Below are 26,908 nucleotides of genomic sequence, written 5' to 3'. Positions count from 1 at the left end.
ATGTAACCCTATATATAGGGAATAATTAACCCTAGCACCTAGGCAAAATGCTATACAGACCAAAAAGTCAAAGGCCTGTAATGTCTAAAATGCAATGTTCTGAGTAATGCACAACCCACAGTTGTTCAGAGGTGGCTAAATCCATATGGAGTATACCAATATGTAATGAATTTAAGCCAGACACACTTATGCACCTTATTTAAATCAGATAACAATATTAAGAAATCAATAATTGTTCAATACAGTCCTCAGATGAAATTGTTATCAAAGGTATAAATGTACAGATGATTATTGTCAGCACTGTATACCCAGCAATTATTCTAAAAGAAGTCCTGAGTGCAACACTGGGCAAACAAAACAAAAGCCCTCAAAATATGTGACCAATATTGACTCAAATGTGAAACAAAGCATGAACCAGTAGGAACATAGGAATGAACAGATATAAGCAATAATATTGTATCAACCTAGTGTATATAACAATGGCTAGTTCATCATAATCAAATGAAATAAAATAAAATTATGCACATATTGCAAACTGAGCACCCATACATGAAATGTCCTTGAAAAAATAGCAATGTTGTATTATGCTACAACAGTACTCAGAAATCCAGTATATAAAAAAGAAAATGACTAGGCAAAATAATATGAAATATACACGTGTTATAAACTAAGAACACATACATGAAAAGTCCTGAAAAAATGGCACTGTTATATTGTGCTGCAACAGTTCTCTAAAGTCCAGTATTCAAGAAAAACGACTTGACAACACCTTCCAGACAGTTAAATGATTGTCACAGAAAAATTCTTCATTATGGTAAAACAATTACCAATGAAAATTAATCCAAAAATAGATGTCAAGAACAGTACCTGGAAAGATGAAGTTTGAAAAGTATTAGGACCCTTAAAAAGTTGTTCCAAACAATGTCCCAAAAGGCCAAATCGATCCTCGAAGTCCTGATATGTCCAAAAACAGTATGGAAACCACAACGACCTTGAAAAACAAATCCCAATCCGAAAGATGGTGGAAAAACACTTGCAACCACGTGTAAACGCAAACGATAAACTCAACAGCGTTAATGCATCCAATATACTCACTTATTAACTTAGATAAACATGATAATCCAACAAAACCAAAAAAGGATGACCAAAAGTCAATCCTTTAAAAAGAAAGCGATGTAGATGCCTTGCATCCGAAAATAACTATGTCCAGGATGAAAAATCCTAAGCAATCCACAAAAAAGATGACTACCTGAATGGTAGAACTCCCAAACGCCAACAGCCAGCACAAACGAAAATCAATGTAGTGTATAGGAGCTAGCAAGTTAGGCTGGTGCACGGCAAGAGCACTGTTAGATCCAAAATCAGAAAAAAGGCCAGCACCAAGGAAGGTTCAAAAGTAGTTTAATAAAACTGAAACTAGACCGGTTTCAGCAGCAAGGCTTTCATCAGTAGTATAGTCAGCAAAAAGCACTTAGTCATCATCTTATATAATGTTCTTTAAGGCATGTATAAGAGTACAGCACACATAAGAGAAGAATGAACACAATATAAAGAGAAGACAGAGTTGCACTGGTGGAAACAATTCTTATAAATGATTGTGTGATTATTCATTGCACTTAATATGTAAGCAACATATGTGCAAACAACTGAGAGTGTACAAGTGTTATATGTTTTTATAATACTGTGATGGAAGTGGGACTTGCTTATATGCACAATGATTTTCATTCCTGCCACAAAGCTGGTTCTATGGCAGAGATAGATATGACACCCTTACTGTGGTTTGTATACAGTTTGAATCCAGAGTTGTGTAGTCATTCGCAATGTGTGTTAAGATGTATTTGCATTTTTTGCTTTACTTTTTTATAATATTAATATTTGTGCAGCATATGGCTTAGCTCAAACACAGTGAAATGGGTAAATACATTATAATTTAATGTTAAGTTACTTGGATGATAAAGACTGTATAAATTACAGCTGTAAATCAAATGTATGTATAGCACACCTGGTAAACATGATGAACCACACAGTATGTAGTATCTGTAGAGCCTAGTTCAAGTCCCACATTTATCTTTTAATGTTGAAACCTAATAAATGCTACTTAGAAGAAGAATAATACAAGGTGAGCTTTGCCTGTCATGTTTGCACGTTACTTACCTTCACACAAACATGGTTGAATCACCCAGACAAGACGCATACACTGTCAATTTCAAAAAGTATACATTGTTACCTCTTTTGCTTACCATCCAACAAGCCCACTAAGCAGTGTTGCACAGCAGTCAGCAACAACTGCAGGTCCAGAACACCTGCAGACAGGAAGGAAACAGTAGACAATTTCAAAATGGATACATAGTATCATTTGTGGTTTGCCACAGTGCAGACACTATAAGCAGAATTGTGCAGCTGTCAGTACACATACATAGTAACAGCAGTTGAAAGATAAAGGTTATAGTACAAGTGAGCCTGGGTTCTATTCCAAAAAAGGCGAAACTTTTCTGAATGATGTTTCACTTTACTTTATATAATAATTAACAGTAGAAAAATAATTGCACTTAGAAATAACTATCTATAGCAGGTGAGCTGAGCATGCACAAGATAGAGATATATTGCATGTCTAACTGTGGGTATACTGACAATTATGTTTCTGTAATTATAATTGTCTTTTCTGGCCTTGGATGGACTTCAGACTTCAATGATACCAATACACAAAAGAATGTATAAACCAGGACCTTGTCAGGTTACACACATACATGATTAACCCCTCACTCTGTGATGTGTATTTATATATAATTAATGAGCATGTCTGACAACCACTTCTTCTGTGGAAGGATGAAACATCACCTATGTGGAAGAACATGTTTTGATGATTTTGCTTAGGATTGGATCCCACATTGTACAAATTAATTTTATCAGTTTATAAAGCCACACAAAGAATGTGTTGGGTCATAAAATGTATGCCCCCATACATACATACATACATACATATATACATGCCCCATAGTAACATGCTATGTGAGATGCAAATACAGTGTGGAATTGGAGTCAATTCTCTCACATAAAAACAAACTAGATATCAAACAGGTTGTCAGCACACATGCTTCACCTCTCATGCAAACCTCACCTCTCACACAAAATAAGGTTATGACACATAAACCCACGTACGTGGAGGTACTCACTAAAAGCCTACCCAAAGAACTGAGACTTCCCAAATGCACACCACCCGTACTCACCATTAAGCATAAAGAAACCACTATGCATATCAACACAAGCATCCGTCCCTCAACAAATAAGCCCCTAAGACAAAACACATCAAATGTCTTGGTCATAAATTACTTCATAGTGAGACACACAAATATCCCTTTCACCAGACTGGATAAAGAGAATGTCACAGTCAGCTGCCCATCAGGTGCCAGGATCCAACAAATCACGCATGCACTCAAATCACTCGACGAGTACCATTATGACACTGTCATAGTCTATGTTGGAGTGAATGACTTGAGATGTACCTCTCTGTACTATATGAAGAGATACATGATGGAATTCTGTGATTATGTGTCTTAAATAGGTATGTCTCTAGCCCTAAGCAGTATCCTACCATCACCCAGGATGATGCCACAATATATGCAAAAAATGATTGACTTCAACAATTGGCACAGCTTCTGGTGTCAGTCCGGGAGGATCCAGTATCTGGCAGCCTAGAAGGATATGGTAGACAGACCTTGCTGCACCTGCCCCCCAAGGCTTTTAGGTACTGGCAATCACCCTTGTCTCCTTGATAGTGCGACAAATTTTCCAAAATAACAAAATTTAATCAAGACATACTTGGGGTTGTGCTGCTTAATGCTAGGGGTTTAAACATGAAACTGCACTCCTTGGAAAGCATTACTTTGGTAACTACACCTTAGAGTGAGGAATGTGTAGTTACCAAGACATGGATCAAGGCAACTGAGAGCATCCTGGCTATGCAAGGCTACAATGGCTTTCACACATTCAGACCTGAAAATGAGCATGAAGGAACTAAAGGTGGAGCTGTAGCCATCTTCATTACAACCAAATACACTTCGACACTGGTCAAACAGCTTGACTGTCTCGGACTACTCCATGTCATATTAGATACTAGTAAAGTACCATACCACATCATTGCTAGCTATAGATCACCCACCATTAACCCATGAATGGTACTACTCCACAAAAAGCACAAACAATTGAAGCACAGAAAAGGACGTCACCTCCCAAACAGGCAGAAGCAAAATAGCAGTTGATAAACAGAGTGATGTAAAAAAGAAAACCCATGAATGTATAAATCAGGACCTTGCAAAATTGACAAAACATATTCCTCCATATAGGTGATTTTTCATCCTTGCCACAGAAGAAGTACTTATCAGTCATGCTAATTAATTATATGTAAATACAGATCACAGAGTGAGGGATTGATCATGTATTTGTGTGACCTGATGGTTCCTTTACACTCATTTTGAGGTGCCTCGATTTACTGGAATCCCTTGCCATACAGCCCAACAACATAGTCATGGGAGATTTCAACTATCCTTTCATAGACTGGGGGACATACGTGAGCAAAAACACTTTCCCAGAAGTTTGTTAACCCAAATGGTCTGGAACAAATAGTCTGCACTCCCGCTAGGGGCTCTAATATTCTGGACATAGTACTCACTGTACTTCCCCAAGTGTGATATCCTCCCTGATTAGGTCAGACCACAAATCAGTCTCATTTGAAGTAACTACTGGAACTAACACCCTTACTGGAACAAAAATTATAAAACAACTTCACCAAAGCAAACTACAGCACACTAAGTTATAGTATAAAAAGCTTCATACCACCCATAGTTACAGACACCAATGACTACTATGTAAAAGTGACCATAAATGCCCTGTACAAACACTCAACTGACTGGATAAACTCTGCTGTACCTGACCAGATCAAAACCAAATATTTCTGTAAAAACAAGCCACTGTGGTGGACTTCAAGTATAACAGATTATATAACAAGAGGAAGAAACAGTCATTCAAAAGCAAGAGGGATATCACCCTGCAGAGAAAGAGTTCCCTCCTAAGCCCAAAGAAGAAAATCAGAAATCTTGTAAAGTCTTCCAAAGTAAATCACAATACTAAAATCACATCCCTAGTCACGGATGATCATAAGGCATTCTTTAGCTACATAGGTTAGCACCAAGCTAACTGCCCTTGCAAGCCATTTTAAGCCTAGCTAATTATCCCTTGTGAGACTCAAACTTTGCACTTTGTGTTTGTAAGGCAAACACCTTAATCATTAGGCCACCCTCCCAACCCCCATTTAGAAATTACACTTTATTCAGCTGATTTTACTGTAATTGTCTTCTGCATAGTTTAGTACTAGACTAACTGCCCTTGTGGGACATTTTAAGTCTAGGCAATTACCCCATGTGAGAATAAAACCCTATACCTAGTGTCTGCAAGGTAAACACCTTAACCATTATGCCAACCTCCCACCCCTTAGCCAACTGAAGTCTAAAAGGGAATGCCCAACTATGTGCTAAACTGGTTAGAGATGGGATCACTCATACTACACCAGAAGATATTGCGAACATGCTAGCTGATAGATTCAGCACAAACTTCATCCTCCTATCACCACCTATGATATCCCAATGTATACCTGACACCAGCTCTCTGCCTAGTATCTCTAGAGAACAAATCATCTCTGCATTCACCAAGGCCAAAAACATGGCCTCACTGGTACCAGATAATATCCCAGGTTGTTTACTAAACAATCTAAAACAAGACCTAGTAGACACACTTGGCATTTTGTTTAATCATAGCTTGAAAACTGGCTAAGTTCCTGCAGAATGTAAGACAGCAACAGTAAATCGCCTGCATAAATGGGGGGCCATCAACTGAACCTGGGAACTACAAACTCATAAGTCTAACCAGCCTCATCTCCAATTCCATGAAAAAATTATCATGGATCTTATCAGCAAGGACATATGTAATCTCCAAATGATGGGCTTAACCCAGTTTGGATTCAGTAAGGGTAGACCATGCTTATTAAACCTGGTAGACTTGTTTGGGAATGTCACCAAAGCCATGGATGACAGTGCACACAGCCTATCTCAAACTTGTCAAGGCTTTCAATGCAATTACACACTCTGGCATCATTGAGAAACTTTCCAGGATATGGATTAACCCTTACATTACTAGATAGGTAGTCAATTTTTTCACTGACACACAAAATTGGTGACTCCACCTCGACCAGTAGACCCGACACCAGTGGAATATCACAAGGGTCTGTGCTGGGCCCCTTACTGTCTGGCATCTATTTCTCAGAAGTCTAGGCCAAAGTAGATGGCCTTTGGCTCACCAAGTTCACTGACGATTGCAAATTGGGAGCAATCATTGAGTCCCCCAATGATGTCAATATATTACAGGAAGGGCTAACAGAAACAATGATTGGTGCCAAAGCAATGGTCGAAAACTAAATGCAAAAAAAAAAAAAAAAGCATTATTATTCTCTTTAGCAAAATGGAATTCCCTACAATGTACAATAATGACAGCACCCCCCTGAGTTCCAACCCAGTGGTGCGAGACATGGGAGCATAGGTCGGTAGCAATCTGAACATTGACCAACAAGTTTCCACAGTGGTAAGAAAAGCCTTCTATGTGGTGCAGATCATAAGCAAGGGCATAGCATCCAGGTCAAGGGATGTTATAACTCCACTGTACTCGACCATCATGAAAGCCTAACAGAGTATAATGCATCCTTTTGCATGTACCTCACTAGACACCTGCAGCTGCTGGAGAGACCGCAGAGGTTTCTCACTAAGAGAATACAGGGGCTCCAAACTATGACCTACATAAACAGGCTGAAAGCCCTGTCACTTTACTCTGTATGTTATAGGCTACTGAGAGGTGACTTGTGCCTGGCCTATAGGGCAATCTCCAACCCTTCCCTAATGCAAATTCTGAACAGCCACAAGTCAAATGGCTCCAGACACTTGCTCTAGGGATATCAACCTAGCTTATGACATTAATAGATCATGCTGGAGAAACAGCTATGTCTCCCAGAGACTGACGCTACACTGGAGTAGACTCCCAATTCACGTAAAACAGAGCTCCTCACTGACCCCATTCAAAAGCAATCTAGATAATTGGATGGGAGACAGTAAATGCACCCCTGGGGTGGCATCCATGTCCCTCATGGGCAGTGGTAGCCAGTGTTGATCACAGACCCACTCTATTCATAAATTCATTATGAAAACTACACAAAAAAATGGGGATAATTGGGATCAGCATGGCTTGGCTTGTAAAGGCTCTAGGTCCACTAGCCTAATAACCTCCTATGAACCTATGAGGCCTATGAATTTATGACTACTATGAATCTATTTCTGCACATTGAAATCAACTAACCTTTACAGCAGCAACCAACCCATAACAAATAGCAACTGTCAGAATCACCATTATTTCACTTACAAGGGACTTACATTAAAAATTTCATTTAAAAAAATATTGTTTTAGTCTGATGACTATATCAATATGTAACTTCATAGATTTACTGTTGAAATAAATCACTTGAGTAGTGTTTGTTTATATATATTACTTCACTGTAGTCATTCCCTCTCACATTTCAAATAATTATCTCATGTAAGAATTTAATTACATCATGAAAACATATTTGAAATTATTAGATAGAGCTGGATTAGAACCCTGTATCATCTGAGATCAAAATAAAAACTCATTGCTTTTATACCTGCTGCCACAGAGTTAGCTAAATAGCAGGTGTGTTTCTTATACCCAGTACTATCCACAGTGCTGACTGCCACACCTCTCCACATAGCAAGTTTGTGCGTAGGAAAGCAGACCAAAAGAAATCTCATAATTTTATCAGTGAAGCAGAAGCCTGTTTTTGCTTGTCACTTAACTGTGCTTAAACAGGTGAAAGCAGTGTAAATATTTTTTAAGGTTAAAACATTTCTGACACAATATTATATATAACATTATATATAATATATAACATAATTATATATTTATGAACTCCATAATATCTGTTAGTTTTGCCAACCATAGCAAGTATGGATAAGTACTTCTCAAGTTCAAGTAGTTGCCTTAAATGTGTATCCCACATGCACAATCCAGCTGCTCGGTGGTGCATTATGGAAAGTGCTCATTAGCATGTATTATTAATGTTTACTGCTCAGTTCGTCTTCACCTCACTAACGTTCATATAAAAACACAACCAATGAGAGGGCATTGTTTACTGACTAAACACATATTTACACTGCAGTCATGTGTTACCTGTACCCATGCACTTGTAACTTGGTATCTAGTGCTCGTTCCCAAATATCAACTACACTACAGAAATAAATACAAAAATGGATTGTTACATTACATAACACATACACCTTTATATTAACAACACACATTATTTAGATTGTCTTATACTTTATTCAATTGTCTTATACTTGTACTAATGTGGACAGCAATTCTTCACAAATACGAACACAGAAATATGATCATAAAAATGTGTGCATCTGTAGGTGACAATTTAAGTGTGTAATGTACACAACATCCTGGAAAACAGCTGCACATTTCTTATTTCTGCTATATGCATTCCTGACAGCTTTTTGCACCTAGTTTGACAAACTGTCTCTTAAAGTATACCTGCACATTGGAAACACAACAGGAAATAGTCCATCCACATTTTGCACATCCCTCTCATATGTCAATCACATCATATAATGATGTTGGCATCATCTATAATGATAACTATGACAAGGCAAAAGCATACTTCAGGGGGTTTGCAATCAAGAAATGCTGTGGGAAAAAATAATTACATGGATGATAGGTCATCAGTCTGTATTCTACTATCATCAATCTATGCAGAACTTGAATATCTTGACAGTCATACATGGCTACCCTGTGTATCCTATAGTCAGCAATACAGTTCCATGGAGTACAAATATTTTGATAGTTGTACATGCCCACATATACATTTCATTCAGGCCTTCCAACATCTTCACTCAGACATTCAGTGATGATGTCATCCACTATAAATTGCCCAGCAGAATTGTGGCATTGTAAAACCAAGAATTGTGCCTTGGCACTTGCATTGACTACTAAGTTCTCTAGCTGGTGTACTTAGACAGGGGCTCTAATCTCACTGTGGTCCATTAGTGTGTGTGTGTGTGTGTGTGTGTGTGTGTGTGTGTGTGTGTGTGTGTGTGTGTGTGTGTGTGTGTGTGTGTGTGTGTGTGTGTTCATCTGTGTTCATTTGGTTGACATTCAGGAGACCATTTCCACCAGCATGTGGACAACTGCTACTACCATCCTGTTCTCACCAGACACTGCTGATATCATCAGTTATAAAGTAATGTCGGACACTATAAAAGCCAGACTTGTGTTGTTGCACTTGCATTAAGTACTGTGCTCTGTAAAGGTAGGGTTTCTATTCTCACTGTGGTTAAATGTGTGTGTGTGTGTGTGTGTGTGTGTGTGTGTGTGTGTGTGTGTGTGTGTGTGTGTGTGTGTGTGTGTGTGTGTGTGTGTGTGTGTGTGTGTGTTGGTGTTTATTCACTTGGTTGACATTTGAAAAACCTTTTTACACCAGCACGTGGGACACTGCTATTACCATCCTCTTCTCACCAGACTCTTCTGATGTCATAAGCTATAAAGTGTTGTCTGACACTATAAAAGCCAGATGTGTGACATTGGTATAATTGTATGACTGTGTGCATAGTACCAGTGTGTGGAATTTGATGAATGACCATGGTTGTCTTTGGAGGTCTTTTTGCATATTATTTATTCCAATAAATGTGAAATTTTAAGTGGAATACACAACTAAGCATAGGTCTGTATGAGGATGCCACCAGACATAACCAATTGGAGGAAATAGACAATCCACTAGCTGGCAGTTTGTCTCACCCATCACTCCCCTGTCACCACTAGCAGTCAGCCAAAGTATACATGCAAACATTAGTCAGTTTTATTTTAAGGAGGGCAGCTGATCTGTGCACTCTTTATGACTAATAACACAGAATCAATGGGCCCTGACAACATCACAGATTATCTACAGCATGACTCAAAACATCATCATAAGCCCCCCTTTTCCCATTTTTAATACATGGGGTCAGAGTAGCGTGTTAACTGTCACCAACTCTCTCAATTCAGTGCCACACTCCTGCCTTTTTCAAAACTCATGCCTGACTGCCACAGATCTTTTTTCATGCAATCCATCCACTTCTTTGTTGGACATCCTCACTTCCTCTTACCTTCTTCCTGTCCCTGTCTGTCCCAAATCATCCTCACCAGATTGTCTTCTGCTTTTCTACACATGTGCCCAAACCACCATAATCTGTTCTCTTTGATCTTTTCTGCAATTGGAGCTACTTTGGCTTCTGCACTTATGTCCACATTTCTTCACCTGTCCTACAGTGTGCATCCTACCACCTTTATCAGGCACTTCATTTCCATCACCTCTAGCTTCTTCAACTGTTCTGTCTTTACTGCTCAGGTTTCTGTACCATACAGTAGTACTGGTTGCACCACTGTCTTGTACACCTTAATTTTGAGCTTCTTTGGCATACGTCTGTCATAGACTACACCTGATACTTTATGTCAGTTGGCTGCAGCCAGATTCTAGCTTTGACCTCTTCATTCAGACTGCCCTTCTCCTCAACCACCCCTCCCAGATACTTGAAGCTGTTTACCTGTTTCACTATCTTCCCTTCTATCTCTATTCTCAGCTTCTTCTGATTTCCCCAATTTGCTGTCATTACCACCATTTTATCTGTGCTTAGTTTCATCCCATGTGCCTTCAGATTTGCATTACAATCTCCTATCCTTTGCTAAAGTTCTAGCTCAGAGTCTGTGTGTACTGCCAGATCATCTGCATACAACAGCTTTTTTGATCTGTCCACTCTAACCTGTTTGCTAATGTAGTCCATCACCTGTATGAACAGCAGTGGGCTCAGATCTGAACCCTGGTGTACACCCACTCACACTGGGAACCCTTCTGTGAGGCCAAACACTGTTCATACTTGAGTCATTGGGTCCTTGTACAAAGCCTGTACTAATTCTACTAATGTTTCTTGGACTTCAAACCACCACAGTACTGCCCAGATCAACTTTCTTGGGACTTTGTCATATACATTCTCCAAGACTAGGAATGCCCAGATGGACTCACTCCTCATCTCTAGCTTCATCTCAAGTATCTGTCTCAGTGCAAACATTTGGTCAATTGTGCTGCATCCTGATCTCAATCTCCCATCTTACATTCTGCTACTCCTCATATCCGTTTATCAGTCACTCTCTCCAGAACTTTCATTCAGTGCGATAGGAGTTTGATGCCTCTGCACTGCCCACAGTTGTGGATGTCCCCTTTTTTCTTGTACACTGGCATGAGTATGCTTATTCTCCAGTCATCTGGGATACACCTTTCTCTCCACACTGGTAGCATGAATTACCTCAGCATATGAGGATATGAAGAAAGAAATAGAATATATAGGTAAAATGTTTCAGGAACATGGATATCCTGTTTCCATGATAAAGGATGTGTCTGAATATGTTATTAGTGAGTGGGGTATTAAATATAAACCCTTACTGGGTGATGGTATGGTTTACACACATGAAGGCACAGACAATGACAATTATTGGAGGGCCTTCATATTGAAATACAATCAGTCTGTTGAAGCCATAAAAAGTATTGTTCAACAAAACTTGGTATTGTTAAAGGGGGATATGGAAGTGTATAACATCTTGGGAGAGAAGCCCATGTTTGTGTATAAAACAGGACGAAATTTAAAGCACGGATTTGAATACAAAGGAAATGTTATAGGTAATAGTAATAATTTGCAAGGAACTAAAAAATGTGGCAGCTGCAACCAATGCTTTGCAATAAATGAGGATATAACATTGGTATTAGACAACATCAACAGAACTAGGGTAAATTTTAGGAGAGGAAATTGCAACACCATGGGGGTAATATACTTGGCAAAATGTCGCAGCTGCTCCACATTCTATGTAGGGTAAACTAACAGAGCTCTTAAGAATAGAATCTATGAGCATTATTATTGTATTAGGAAAAATGACAAAAATAATGCACTGTATAGGCATTTAGATTCTAGTAATGGATGTTCCAATTTTAAGCTTGCCATTTTGGAATGTGTTTATATGAATTCCAGAGGAGGAGACATTAAATGCATTTTAAAAGAAAGAGAAGTCAGATGGCAGTTATTATTAAATGCAGCTAGTTATCCAGGTATTAATGACACTGTTACTATAATCCCAGTCTTAGAAATCAGACAATAGAAGATAAAAAAGTCATGTACTTTTATTTCGAACTGTTGCTGTGGCTCAGAGGATCGAGTATTAGATGTTAGGTCTGAAAACTAGGGTTCTATCCTGGGTTATGTTTTTTATGGAAATTTGCCATTTTACACACATTTTTCGTGTTTCTTATGTAGATATCGGCAAGAGTTTGGTTTACATTATGTTCTTGTGAACAATTTTATTACTAATAGCAAATATATATATATTTTAAATTTTTTTTACATATTTTAGCAAGGTCAATGTGAGTTGTATGCAAAGAAAGTTATTGTAATGAGTTTTACTTCTGCTTCTTTAAATGACATTATTTAAAATTACAAATATAATTGTTAGAGTGATTTTATTGGTTGTAAGTAACTATATAAGCACACAATGATATTTTTTTAATAGATTCTGATGAAGTCTGCAGTTTGCCGATGAAAGCACTTAATCTATGTGTGACTATTAAAGATTCTTATCTGCACAGTGAGCTTGTTCACTTTGTTCAGGACTGCTGCAGGGGAGTACTGGTACTATCTGTGTGGACCCTAAATTGTTTTATCTTGGTTTAGTTGTTTGGGAGCAGAACATTTTTTGTGTTCTTTGTGTCCCTTACTGAGTCACTTTCCAGAAGTTGGTAGAGTGCTTCTGATGCCCTATTCTTTCCTATTGCAACTTCTTTCTTAGCCAACCAGTAGTCCTTCCTAATCTGGTCAGTCTTTTCTATCTCCCACTTCTTCCTGTACCCCTTCTTTATTTTGATGTCTTCCTGGACTTCTGCATTCCACCACCAGCTTTCCTTATGTACCTTATTTCCATACCTGGCTCAGCCACTTATCTTTTCTGTAGCTCTAACACATGCTGTTTTTAGGTGCTGCCACTCTTCTTCAACTCCACTTATTTCCTCCTATTCTTGGGGTGCTAGAGCCCTGAGTAATTCCTTGAACTGCTGTACTTTCTCTTCAGTCAACTTCCAGGTCTTCAGCCTGGTCTCTGTTGACCTTAAACCTTCTCTGACCACTGCTTGCAGTTGACTATGGCAACTAGTGGTTTATGCTGTGGGCTGACTGTTTCACTGGGGATTACTTTGCAATCATGGATTCTACCCCAGTGCTTTTTCCTTACTAGTCTACCTGAGTTGCATGTTGGCTACTTTTGTATGTGATCTTGTGACTGTCTCTCTTTCTCAACCATGTGTTGGCTACTATCAAGCCATTTGCCAGACAGAAGTCTAGGATGGCTTCTCCATCTTTATTCCAGTTTCCCAACCCATGTGGACCAAGGCAGTCCTCATATCCTGTTTTGTCTGTACCGATATGTGCATTCAAGTCACCCATTATCATGTTGTCCTGCTTTATCTAGTAGGTCCTGCAACTGCTGTCTGAATGCACTCTTTTCATCACTATCACAGCCCTGCTGTGGTGTATAGGCTGAGATTATTAATACTGCCCTATCATTACACTGGAGTCTGATTGCCATGATTCTGTCATTAATTCTGATGATATCCCTCACTGTCTTCTGAAGCCACTCTTTCACCACAATTCCTACAACATTTCCTGCCTGTCCCCCACATGAGTAGATGAGTCTGGATCCCAAGCCAAGTGGCTTTGCTGAACTGCCCTTCCATCTCATCTCTCGTCTCTTGGATACATAGGATATCCACCCTCCTCCATATCATCATGTCATCCACTTCCAAGGTGCATCCTATCAGTGAACCTACATTAATGGTAGTAATTCTCAGTTCATGTCTGGCAGGTTGGTTGGTTTTATGTCCATCTTTCACTCTACAGAGCTATCCCAGATAACCCAGATTGGGCAACTAGACACTGGCCAGCCAATAGCTTATTGACTCAGGGCTGCTGGGCTTTATGGTGGGCACATGCTGGCCAATAGGAGCACATATACACAGCCCACCATTAGCAAGGGTCCCTGGCGTGGGTCACAGTTGGCCCGATCCTCAACCCACTTATCACCAGTAGCTACCCATGCCCATTAGTCAACATGATTGAATCACCTAGAGCCATATTTTACACTGTCAAGTGGCTAGCCCTGCCACAGTGCACAGTCTGTGATCCACGTTGTCATATCTTGTGGATACTGTGCACCACAGTAGATGCCCAAAGCGGTTGGTCTGTACAACTCTGCCCCCTATAGGGCACCATGTAGAGTGTGTGTTGCTGTCCACAGTTCCATTCATTGGTGAGTTTGAGATGGAAACACTCATCATGTTTTTCAGAGATGGGAGAAACCCCATGGAGACACAGGGAGAATATGCAAACTCCAAATTGGTCGGAGGTCAGGATCAAACCTTATACCTTGTGCATGGGACGCAAAGACCTTAACCATTAAGCCATCTGGTCTCAGTACATGACCTACCAGAAACAGTTGTATGCATACTTCATCACAGCCTCCAGACAGCCTATCATCCTGTAGAAGTATGTACATCAACATACATCCTTCTGACTGTGGCTGACGATCACCAGATGCATATGTGAGGAAGATCAATAAGTTATCATGGACCTCCTCTAAAAGGACACAGGTAATATCCTGACTGTGTACCAAAGCCATATGTGATTTGTTTAGGCTACATAATGTCTGGCACATCTGTTTGATGCCCTCAAGAAGGTCAATAAGGCCATACATGATGACAACATTATCGTCCTATGTAATTTGACTTGGCTAAGGCATTTGACACAAATCCACGCTCAGGTATTACTAAGAAACAAATTGCCATAAACACCTACAGCACCAAGTGGTAAGAACCCTGGATCACATACATGACAGATATATATGTTACAGTGTGTGAAGTGACCTACATCTAGAGTCCAGTGAGCAGATCTCCACCTCAGGGCTCTGTGCTAAGTCCTTTCCTGTTCATTAATTAAGTCTGAGACATCAAAAGTGGCTTACACATTCTTATACACATGGTATAATAAAAACAATATCAACATGCATAAAGGATTGCTGCCACAGCCATGGACACACAGTAGATGAATAAATGATGGGCGATTAGTTCTATTATAAAAGCAAATACATAGGCTAATTATAATATAGACAGCTCACCCCTATGAGCAGACCAAGTGGTATATGACCTGGATACTCAGGTAGATGATATGCAAAACATCCACCAGCATGTGCCCACAATGTTGACTGCACCCTTGTATGTAGCAGAACTCCTGAGTATGTGTGGGACGTCCACATCAAAGGGCATTATATTTCCATAGTTCCCTCACCACACTAATAAATGAACACAATGCACCCTTTTTCATTCTCTCCCAACACATCTTCCAGGGATGAATTACTCAAGTGTAAAACATTTGCCACAGTGAGATCCTACACATCTTATTGGCCATACCTAAGTATTCTTTTGTTGTATAACCATAAGTGATTGATGGTGCAGAACCCCCTTCAAGGTGCTATACAAGTTGCATGTATGATAAATGCTCCTGTGATGCAGACAGTAAATATATAGCAGATTGACAACATCGATGGTATGGGTTACATTCATGACATTATGGATTGTACCATATATATGCCATGCTACTTGTCAACTAGCCAGGATTGCTTGTAATTTCAAATACAGATGTAACAGTGTCCATCCTAACACCTCCGCAAAACGTTAATTTTTGAGGAAGATGTGCTTGATTCCCCTCATAGATTGTGTTCTTGTAGAACCATCTATAATAACTTACAATCACTTATGTTATATCAAATACATGAATGAATGGTGAAATTATGTTGATATTGTCCACGACTGTAAATGCATCTGTCTACTGTTGTCCATGAGCCTGTTGATATGTGTCCTGCTTGGTTGAGACCTATGCTGACATTGCATTCATATTCAGGCAACTTATTTTGCACAACTTCACAATATGCACCTACTCCCTATTATATATACCGTCCTTGCTAAATGTCTTCTTCAGTGTTCATGTCAGGACATTAACTGTATATCTTAAAGAATCCTCCACACTAATATGTCACCTTGTGTGACAATCACATAATATACAGTAACTGTGTGATGATATGATTATACCCAAACAGGAGGTGTGCACAACAGTAAGTACTGTAAAACAGAAATGTGATTAGTGTTCATGCTACAACTGTCTTGTCTTTGTAGTGTACATACAATAACATGCTCACCGTACATTACCATGTTTCACCTGTCCTCTTCCCCTGTGTTCATTTCTACAGTTCATCTGTGTGCCCTTCTCAATACACAAACTTCCCCTGAATAATTATTTATAATGCAGTCTATGTACCCTTGCTGATCTGTTGCAGAACTTTTATTCAGTATGCCTGAAATAGATTTCCACACTACTCTTCACTGTATGCACTTTCATGTAAATCCTGGAGAACTAGTTTGCGCGTAGGTAAACATGTCTGCATTTCTGCAAGTGTTCATGTTGCTTTACATGGTTTCTTGGCCAGCAACACTGTTGCTGACCAAGAAACTGCAGCTGTTTATGTTTAAGTGAGATACACCGCATGCATATGCAATTAGTGCTGCTGTTCATTGTGCAAACACATAGGCTGAGATTCACTAATCCTCCGTTTAAGACTAAGTCTTACACAGAAACTGCAGTCTAAGAGTATGATGTCAGTGTGTCATGCATATTCATGAGGGCGCGCTGACTCAACTCTAAGGTGTACACGGAGCATGCACCAGTGCAGGGGGTGTGTCAGGCTGCCGAGCAGTCCAAATATCCACGCCCCTGCAAGTGCCTAAACTGCAAATGTCAACTGAAATGAACGAGTCCGCTCAAATGTCCACATACCCAACACTACACCCCCCCACATTCTAAATCCCTGTACAAGTTTAAAATGTAAAGCTTTCCTTTTTTTTTTTTTTTTTTTATTATTCCCGATATAACTGCCTGTATTTGCACATGTATGCGCAGGTTTGCCCAACGCTTAGCTACAGTTAGCAGTGCAGACATCGAAGAGGATAATAAACTATTTATATGCAAATTAAGCCAAATAGCAATATCATAGTGGTAGAGCCCTTGCACAAAGAGGAGGAATTCCTGGTTCGAGTCCCACCACTCCCCTACCTATTTTCTGTAGGAAATGTGTGCATAAAAAGAATTCCTGACATTTACCTTTTAAATTTCAGTAAAATGCATTGAAATGACCTATGTGGTAGTGAACAATATTTTATATATATATATAAGAAGGTGGAATGGTCATGCATACTGATAAATACATAAGTAACGTATCTTAAGCAATGTGAAGCACTACTAAGCAAAGTGTACTAGTATTAAGCACAGTTAAGGACAATTGCTCATAGCTTAGCATTGCTTTGACTAGTGCAATAGTTTTGTGTGGAGCTGCGCATCGCGCCAACTAACGCAAACAAAACATGTTCACGCGGAGCTGTGCACCGTGCTAACTAGCACAACATTGGGCAACATCGGGCAGCGTAGAGCAACGTCGAGCAACGTTGGGCAAAGTTGGGCAAAGTCGGCTAAACACAGCCACATTACCCATTGCTAAGTAGGTTTGCTTTTAGCTGAGATTTTTCAAAACTGGCCAATCACAAATAAGTGCAGGAAATGAGGCATATTTAAGCTCCATAGGCAGGAATAATTGCCATAACTGGTTGTAGCTCCCATCTGCAGACAGTATATCTGGTGTTGTAGAGGGCTCTCGTTTTCAAGCACAATGGTGGGGCATTGAGGAGTCAAAAGTAATGGTTTGGCTCCTCATCCATCATCATGATGCAAGACTCCTGCAGGGTCAGTTTCAGGGCACTGAGTACAAAGTGGAAGCCTGGAACCGTCTAGTACATGATCTCACCAGTGCCACAGGTGTCCCTCGGACTGGTGAGCAGGTCAGACACCACTTCTCAGACCTGAAGAGACGCAAGGAGGACCGACTTAGCCAGTGGGTACAGGAGGCCTGTGAAATGGAAAATGCCCCACTGCTGAGTATGTAGCCATGGAATGAAGTATGTAAGAATTGCTATTGTAGTCTATGTTATGGATAGGTATGTCTCAATAACCCTTCATTTACTTCACAGCTGCAGGTGTCCATGCTGCGAAACAGCAAGCCTATGCAGATAGGCTGCTAAGGCTGCACCACCAGGTAGGTTAGTAATTATTCTGCATGTGTTGTCATATAAAAGAGAGCCTGAAAAAGAGTGTTGTAACCCATTAATAAAGGTATAATGAGAGTTGAATAACTTCTCTGCATGTACTGTTATATAAAATAAGTGAGACAGTGAGAAAAGGTGTTGTAACCCATTAATAAAGGTATAATATGTCTTGAATAAAAGACCACTGCATGCACTGATATATCAAATAAATGAGAGAGTCACTAGAAAAGTGTGCATATGTAATTAATAAAGGTATAATTCCTGGTGTGTGTCCGTGTCACTTTCTTCGATATGTTGTTGTACCCTTGCATTATAGAAATAGTGCTGTTGTATTAAGCGCAGTCAACCCACACATGGGTAGGTCCATATAAAGTGGATGAAGGGAGTGCCAGTAGCTGTTAAGCATATATACAGTCCTCAACTGTCAGTTCATGGCCGGCATGTACAGGTTAATCTGGCACATGAGTAGCTTGTTATTGTGTTCCCCAGAAATGTCAGTGTGCTGCTAGAAATGTAGGGGGCTGTCAACATATACCTGATAATGTCACCTGAACACATCCAGATATGTAGATATATAAATATAAATAAAATATATAAATATGTAGCAGTAACATCTGCATCCAGGACAGTTTGTATGTCAGATACAGGTCAGGTATATCAAGAACTAGCAAAACCCATTTTACAATTTAACGGACATTGCCTAGTGTAATAATACATGTAGGGGATATATAACTGCAGTCAATAGGAATGTAGTGTAAACCATAAGTATATATAAGTTGTTAAAGGAGGTATCTTTTTACACCCTACTGTATGTGCATAAACAATGCAATTCCACACCTCAATGGATATGTCTAATCTCATAACATTTGTTGGGACATATGTCCTATTGGTTTATAAATATCTGCATTTACTTTGATGCATGAGCCCTGTTCACATACCAAAATCTTGGTGGCCTGTTGCCACCAATCAATCCTGCATGCGGTTGGAATGTCCACAGTTGTTCTATATATGCATGTGTTATGCTTGCTGTTCAACTGTTGGAACGCTGGTGTGTTCGGTTAATGGGAATACTACTGTATGCTGTTACAACTAAATTGGAATGCTATTGGCTATTACTAACACATATTGTCATTAAATCTTCCTAAACATAGAACGTATGGGAAGGCTGGTCCCAGCAGATCCACCTGTCCCACCTCAGCTGGCGACGGCACCTGGCACCAGCAGGTCCGGTGCCCAGCCCGGGACCGGCTCCTCCATTGGTCCTGTGCTACCTTTGGGTGGAAGTGCTGCAGGTGATGGGGCTCATCCTCCCCATGCAAGCGTGGCCGGAGGAGGGCCACCTATCACCCTCTGAACGGTCCAGGCTGTGGTGCATAGGGAGGTCGAGTGTTCAGTCACTGATCCTCTATTGCTCGAGGCAAGAGTGGCGTGACTCATGGGTGAGCCGCCCCTCCTATGCCGCCCCCAGCTCAGCCACCCTCCGGGCTGTGAAGGTGCTGTGGTGACTGCCCATGGGTGGGGATCTCAGTTCCACTGTTGCCATCTGTGGGCTCATGGGCTTGCGTTTTCCAAACACCCTTCCCCATCAATGGTGCTCACCCACCCCATGTGTCATATTCTGCCCCTGTATGTGTCTTGCTTGTCTTGTCTGTTTACCTCCCCAACCTACCTCCCAAAATATACCTACTTCCCCTACCTCACATTCCACTCTCACCTGAAAAAAAAATGGGCAATCTGCTCCCACAAAAAAATTACGCCCCATGCATAGCTGTCCATTTTGCACACATGTCCGCTGGACAAATAAACTGAAACTTAATTGGCAGTACAACATACTTCGTTGTCCTCACCCCTCTCTCAGGGGTGAAAGGTTTCAAATTTCCCTCCAAATTACTAGTATATGCACAGCTGTTGCTGTTAAAGAAATGGACCTTCCCTACACCCGTCCTGCACATCCCAGGCTGTTTTCTCTACTGTCTTTCCCTCTTTGTGCCCCTTTTCCACCACTTTCCTATTTCCCCATTTTCTTTTCTTTCAAAGAAATGAGCACGGGGGTTAGCGGGAGTAAGCACTTTTAAGCAGTAGTTAGCGGGTTTGCATGAGTGTGTGCCTGTATGCAGTTAGCTAAGTATTGCTAAGCGTCATGCAAACCTGCGCAAACCCACTTACAACTGCTTAAAAGTGCCTTAGTCACCCTGCATATGAGGGGCCTTGTTCTGCTCAGCAGCAAAATAAAACACCAATGTCAGTCTCAAACCCTGGACTTTGGACACACTAGACTGCGTGAAGTACCACTAACCCAAAGTAGATATACAGCATGTTGTTGCTGAAATATATATACCATGCATCAGAATGAGTGAATGTAACGGTAAGATAGGAATGCCATAAAACAAAACCTGTTCTGTGGAACCTTACCAGCAGTTGTGGAATAGCATTACATGACTGTGATAAGAGAACCAGCCATTTTAGCAGTAAATAATGTTACAGCAGCACTTTACAACCCCCACACAGTATCATAGCAGGACAATCCACACCCAAATGTACAAAATACCTGTGTGTTCAAGGTCCAGCAAGGATGTAGGTAGGCATACCCAGTACTGGAATTGTCAGTTTTCATGTGCATCCTGTGCTAATGTCAACAAAAAAAACACAAACTGTGCAGAAGTGAGTACATTAATATCCACAATATAGCAGTTCACAAACAGTTCATGTGCCAAATGAAAGCATCTCAATAACTGCGTATGTATGGCAGCTAATTGTGTAAGTAGAAAAGAAACTACATACTCCCATGTATCTTGTGTTAGCATCTGTAGGGGTGAGTACAAATCTACACTGTCACCTGTGTAATGGAAGTGGCAACATTCAGGTCTGAGTACAACATTCAAATCACTGGCTACACCCCTAGCATCAGTTATAAGAAGTATACCAACCTTTTGACTTACACAATGGTGTCCACAGCAAACAAGCATTGTCCCCACTTTGGAAAGCTGAAAGGGCTACACCTACCTGACTTAGCAATTTATAGCATTGGGTTGCTATGACAGTGAGTACTGCAAGTACCATACAGCAGGCTGCATGCAATGCCAAATGGTGGCCACCAGTTGGTGCAGAGGTCATCACATGTACATGTGCAGATACCCATAAAAGCAGGCTGTACTTGCTGTCCACACATGCAATTATTTCATTGCAGGTACGGAGGGAGAGAGAGAGAGAGTGAGAGACAGACACAGATGCAGATGCAGACAACAGCTGCAGAAAAAAAAAAAGAAAAGAAAAATATATCGAAAGAAAAAGTTATATACTGAAAGAAAAAAGAAAAAAAGAAAAGAATACATTGAAAAAAATATATAGAAAAAATATATTGAAAAAATATATTGGAAAAAAAATTATTAAATTGAAAAATAAATAATATATTGAAAAAAATACATTGAAAAAAATATATTGGAACAAAAAAATATATTGAAAAAAATATATTGTAAAAAAATAATAATATATTGAAAAATCAATATATTGAAAAAAGATAAATATATCTAAAAAAATAAATGAGATATAATAAATAAATCTATTACAAAACACACGGAAACAACAAATACGAACAAATACAATGGAAAGGTATGTAACAGCTATGTATTTACTGGCATGTAGTAGATGTTTATGAAGAGTACTCTACATAGTTTGAATCATCCATATGTGGCAGCAGTACGTATCTATGCTCAGATGCCCTGCATAACTACTGTCATGGAGAAATCAGTGTGTAGCTGTGTGCAGTGGGATATGACTGTGACATATGTAGTTCAGCATTAAATGTCAAACATCTGATCCATGTTATCTGTGCTCTGTACAGTAGTGTGTACAATGTCTGTTTGGGGGAGTAGCGCATACGGTTATATAAACATGGATGTGACAGAGTAACAAATGCATGATAGTCATATTAATGTGTAGCTTAGCATTGGCAACAGCTGTGCCAGGCTAGTATGCTAATCTAGCATTTGCAGCTAAATATACACCCTCTAATATTACTGTGTGCTCACATGTGACACCTGTTCATGTTGTAGCAAGGCCCAACAGATCAGCCGTGAGGTACACGAACTTACAACAGTGTGGACCTTGTGTGTGTATGGCACACACATATGGAGAGATCTGTCTGTGTCAAATATATTAGCATCTGTACATGTGCATAGAGCAAGGGACATACTGCAACTGTTTGTGAAGGGTGGACATATATATGTTGTTGAAGGTTGTTATGTGCATATTTCTATGTAGGTTGTAGTGTGTGGCAAACAAGACAGCATACAGTGCTGGTATATGATATGTGGTGGTTAAATGCTGTGGGTATGATTTGTCAGGTTTGCAGTGTTGCAGCCAGTGAGGCCTGCTAAAGCTACATGGGCTGAGAACACCTTCATTGCATTCCGCACAACACTGTGCAATATTATGACATAACTGTATACCTCACAACCTTCACATAAGTGATATCTCCACTATGAAAGGTGGACTGTATATGTGACAAAGCCATGGACTCAAGCTCAATGTCAACACTGCATTGGCATCCCTTCTTGCAAAAACTCTGTACCCATCAACTAACACATAGGTGGTAGTCTACTAAACACCGAAGGTGTGATAAGAGACCATGGGACACAGGTGGACAGTAGTCTCCCCTCTGATAATCACAGTGCCACACTAGTCATGTCATCTGTCTACGTGGCACACAACATCACAAAAGGTGTGTCATCCAGGGAATTATAGGTCAATGTTCCCCTCTACTCATCACACATAAAGCCCATTATAGAGTACAATGCCCCATGTGGCATGTACCTCACAAGACATCTACAGCAACTGGAAATGACAGACATACCTCACAAAGAGTAATACCGGCCTCAAACAGATGCCCTATGCAGACCGTCTCACAAACCCACAGCTAGACTGTGTCGCATACCACCTACCCAGTGTAGACCTCTGCCTAACATACTAAGCTATGTCAAACCCAGAGCTGTTGGACATGCTCCATGTAAACAGATCACAACCCCTATGAGCTACACGCTCTAGGGACCTAAACCTTGTGACCTCAATAAACAGCACATGCTGGAGGGATAGATTCCTATCTCAGAGACATCCCATACTCTGGAACAAACCACCTATCAATAGCAAACAAAGCTCCTAATTAGCAGTCATAAATAATCCTGATGATTGTATGGGAGATAGGAAATACACAACAGGAATTACTTCTGTGGCTCTGCTTGTCAGGGCCATGTGAAACGTAATTACCTGTGTGTCAAAGGCCAGGGTAGCATATGGCTAGACCTCTATAGGCCCTAGGGCCAATAGCCTATTACCTTCCTATGAAGCGATACACACCCACATGTACTTGTTGCAATAATTGCTATGTGATGTTGACTGAGTGTGATGGTGAATGTGTCAGAGTTCTGTATATGTGTGATAGCTTAGTGGAAAACTGTTTCTGTCATGGTACTATGTGTCCTAGCTGTGATCCCAGCAAAAGATGTGTATGCAATTGCTAGGCGGAAAAAGCAGTATGCCATACAGTCTGTTGTAGTCCCTTGGTGTCAACTGGGGTGTCCCATTGTAGGCTAAAGCAGTACATGTATGCTTATTGAGTGTTACTGCTGGTGAATACAACTCCTGTATGAACTGTAGTACTACTTGAAGCTGTATGCCTGAACAGCACAGTATGATGTATGTCCACATTTCTTGGAACCACTGTTTTGTGTGTTCCCTGAAGTCCTCACAGATTACATACCTCAGGCATAAGTTTTTGTAACTACTGACACACAGTACTGTATGGTACACAGGTAAAGGTAATCTGAGTTGCCATACCTTTGGGTCTGGTATGTATGTCTGATGTGTCTGTGGGTATGCCTGTACCATGGCCTCAGTCACATGTGTGTTACAGGATGTAGGTACATATCTAGCAACAGGTATAGTGTAGTATAGCAGTATGCCGCCTATATTAACGAATGTGCACATTTGTTATGCAGGGGTTTGCCATCAACGACTAGTGTGTATAGTGGTAATACTGTAACTGGACTTTACAATCATTGCAATGGATTACATATTTCTTGATGCATTAGCTTGATATATACCTCCTGTGGTTAGGTGGTGCATTGTGTCGCATACAGTGTGCTATGTACGGTTTATAGTCTTACATACTGGTTTATCTTTGTTGTTGTGCAAAACATGGTTTGATATATAGAGTGTGCCAGGCACTGTCAGGCAGTTGTGGGCTGAGCACTGATATGTGGTATTGAAAGTGTGTATCCTCTGACAGCCAATAGTTTGCTATATATGGCAGTTAATTGATATCTGTACTTTAAAATGTTAAATGTACCACATGACTTGCTCACACATATTGTGTCATTGTCTTCCAGGGTAATGTCCCACCATCGTAACCCCAGCTATAGCCCGGCAGAGGAGGAACTGATAACAACAAGCCTGGTGCAGCACTATGCCCTGCTGTTCTCCAGAACCAGCCAGGACCAGCATGAGCGGACTGCACTGTGGCAAGATCTTGTCCGTAGGGAAAATGACATAGGCATGCATAACCGGACATATGAGTAGGTACGCCATCACTGCAGTGATATATTTGACATGTCCGGCAGTGTGCATCTGATATCCATAGACAACAGCTTGCCACAGGTGGTGGGGTAGCCATCCATCCCTCCCTCACCAGAGTGGAGGAGCTGCTTCTGAGCCTGGTGGCTCCTGGCCAACAACAACAACAACAAGTAACATGTATCATCATGGAGGCCGGAGCCACACAGCAAGTTGACAGGGAGCATGCAGGTAACATGGCATAGCTGTAGACTACTGTTACCTCTATTGGTAGAGCATGCTTATGTGAGATGTGTACTGTGTAGTTAGAAGATGCGGTGCCTAGTGTAATGCAATACTAATAATTGGGAATATAATCTGTAGGCCTGTGACTGTCAACCGCTGTACTACTGTAACATTGCAAACACATAGTAGCAATGCCACAGTTGTTGCCACTGATAAACTGTCTCATATCCTTGTAGGTCCCTCTGGTGTGACAGAAAGGCAGCAGACCCATGCTGGTGAGTGTGTTCTACATTTAAAATTGCTGTTTATATGTGCATGTCATAGGTGAGGTGTAGGCCATGTACACGTATCACACCTACGCATAATGCATGCTGTGCATGTTTGCTGTGAGACTATGCACATCCCAGTAATGTGGGTAGCTGCCTAAAACACATACAATACACAGAGCATCCCACACAATTGTGGCAACACTGTAGTGGACATTGGATAGGCAGAGTCGATACACATGCACACAACATACACAACATTGTCATACGCAGTACACATTAACATGCTACACATGGCGTATTCAGACACCCACTGTAAGGTCACACTCCAGTATCCCAAATGTCATCCACACAGCACACATAATATACCTGAGGGGTAGATACCTCTCATGTGGCTGTGCGACACTGTTCAACACATAACACATTCATGTTAGGCAATGCCCCCTATTTGGCACCATACAAACCCATGTAACAACTGGCTGTGAAATGGTGAATGTAGCCATGGTACTGCAGTTCCGGTACAGCATGGTATGTGCCGGTCTGGCACACATTAGTAGCCTTGAGTGACCACATCATGCTGCATGATGATGGCTCATGGTACTACACTCCATCCAGTTACAGTGACCACAGTACCACACATAGCATTAACTGCTATGCACCTCAATGTTGCGTGTGTGCAAACATATGCACCGATACACAATATGCATAGCAATCACCATTTGTACAAAGTGACACATATATGTCTTGTAATGCTTTTGAATGTATAGATCACATGACACACGCTGTGTATGTGTGATTTTAATGTTGCAGTTGTGTTGTAGCATGCCATGTCATGGCTGGCACTGGCATGTCCGCAATATGTCCTACACTCACCATAACCACTGTACAATGGCTATGTTTAGCAATGTTATTCCATCAGGTATACATGCACCACTCATCCTGCGTGTATACATAGCATGCATGTGCTAAACCTGTGTCCACAATCATCTGCTAAAGACACAGATGCTCTAATCAGAAATGGATATCTATGTGACACACAGATACACATCCAGCCATGGTATGTATACCTGTGAGTGATGGTGCACAGGACATTGCAGAGCTTTTAATACTTGCACAGCAATGTTGTGTACTTGTACGCATTGCATTCCAGGGTGAGGCCAATCACTGAACAACAACACACATACATCAAAGCCATGTATACTGTTATTAGCAAGGGCTGTCTACACCTGCACTGCATGCTGTTGAGCAACACACGTCCTGCATGCTGACACGTGTGATATAACTGTTTGCCTTGTGATACTGTACCCCACCATCACCTGCTATTGAGTATGTTCTGGATTGCTGGTGGTGTGTGTGTGTCTGTGTGTCTGTTTTAGTGAGGAGTGCATTTGTGTACATGTGTGCATGTGTGCATGTGTGCTTGTGTGCATGTGTTCATGTGTGCATGTGTGCATGTGTTCATATGTGC

Source organism: Protopterus annectens, chromosome 9.part0, assembly GCF_019279795.1.
Source record: "Protopterus annectens isolate FY-2018-M chromosome 9.part0, PAN1.0, whole genome shotgun sequence".
NCBI classification, from domain to species: domain Eukaryota; kingdom Metazoa; phylum Chordata; order Ceratodontiformes; family Protopteridae; genus Protopterus; species Protopterus annectens.
The sequence above is the reverse complement of the archived record's forward strand: the minus strand, read 5'-3'. Positions refer to the sequence as shown.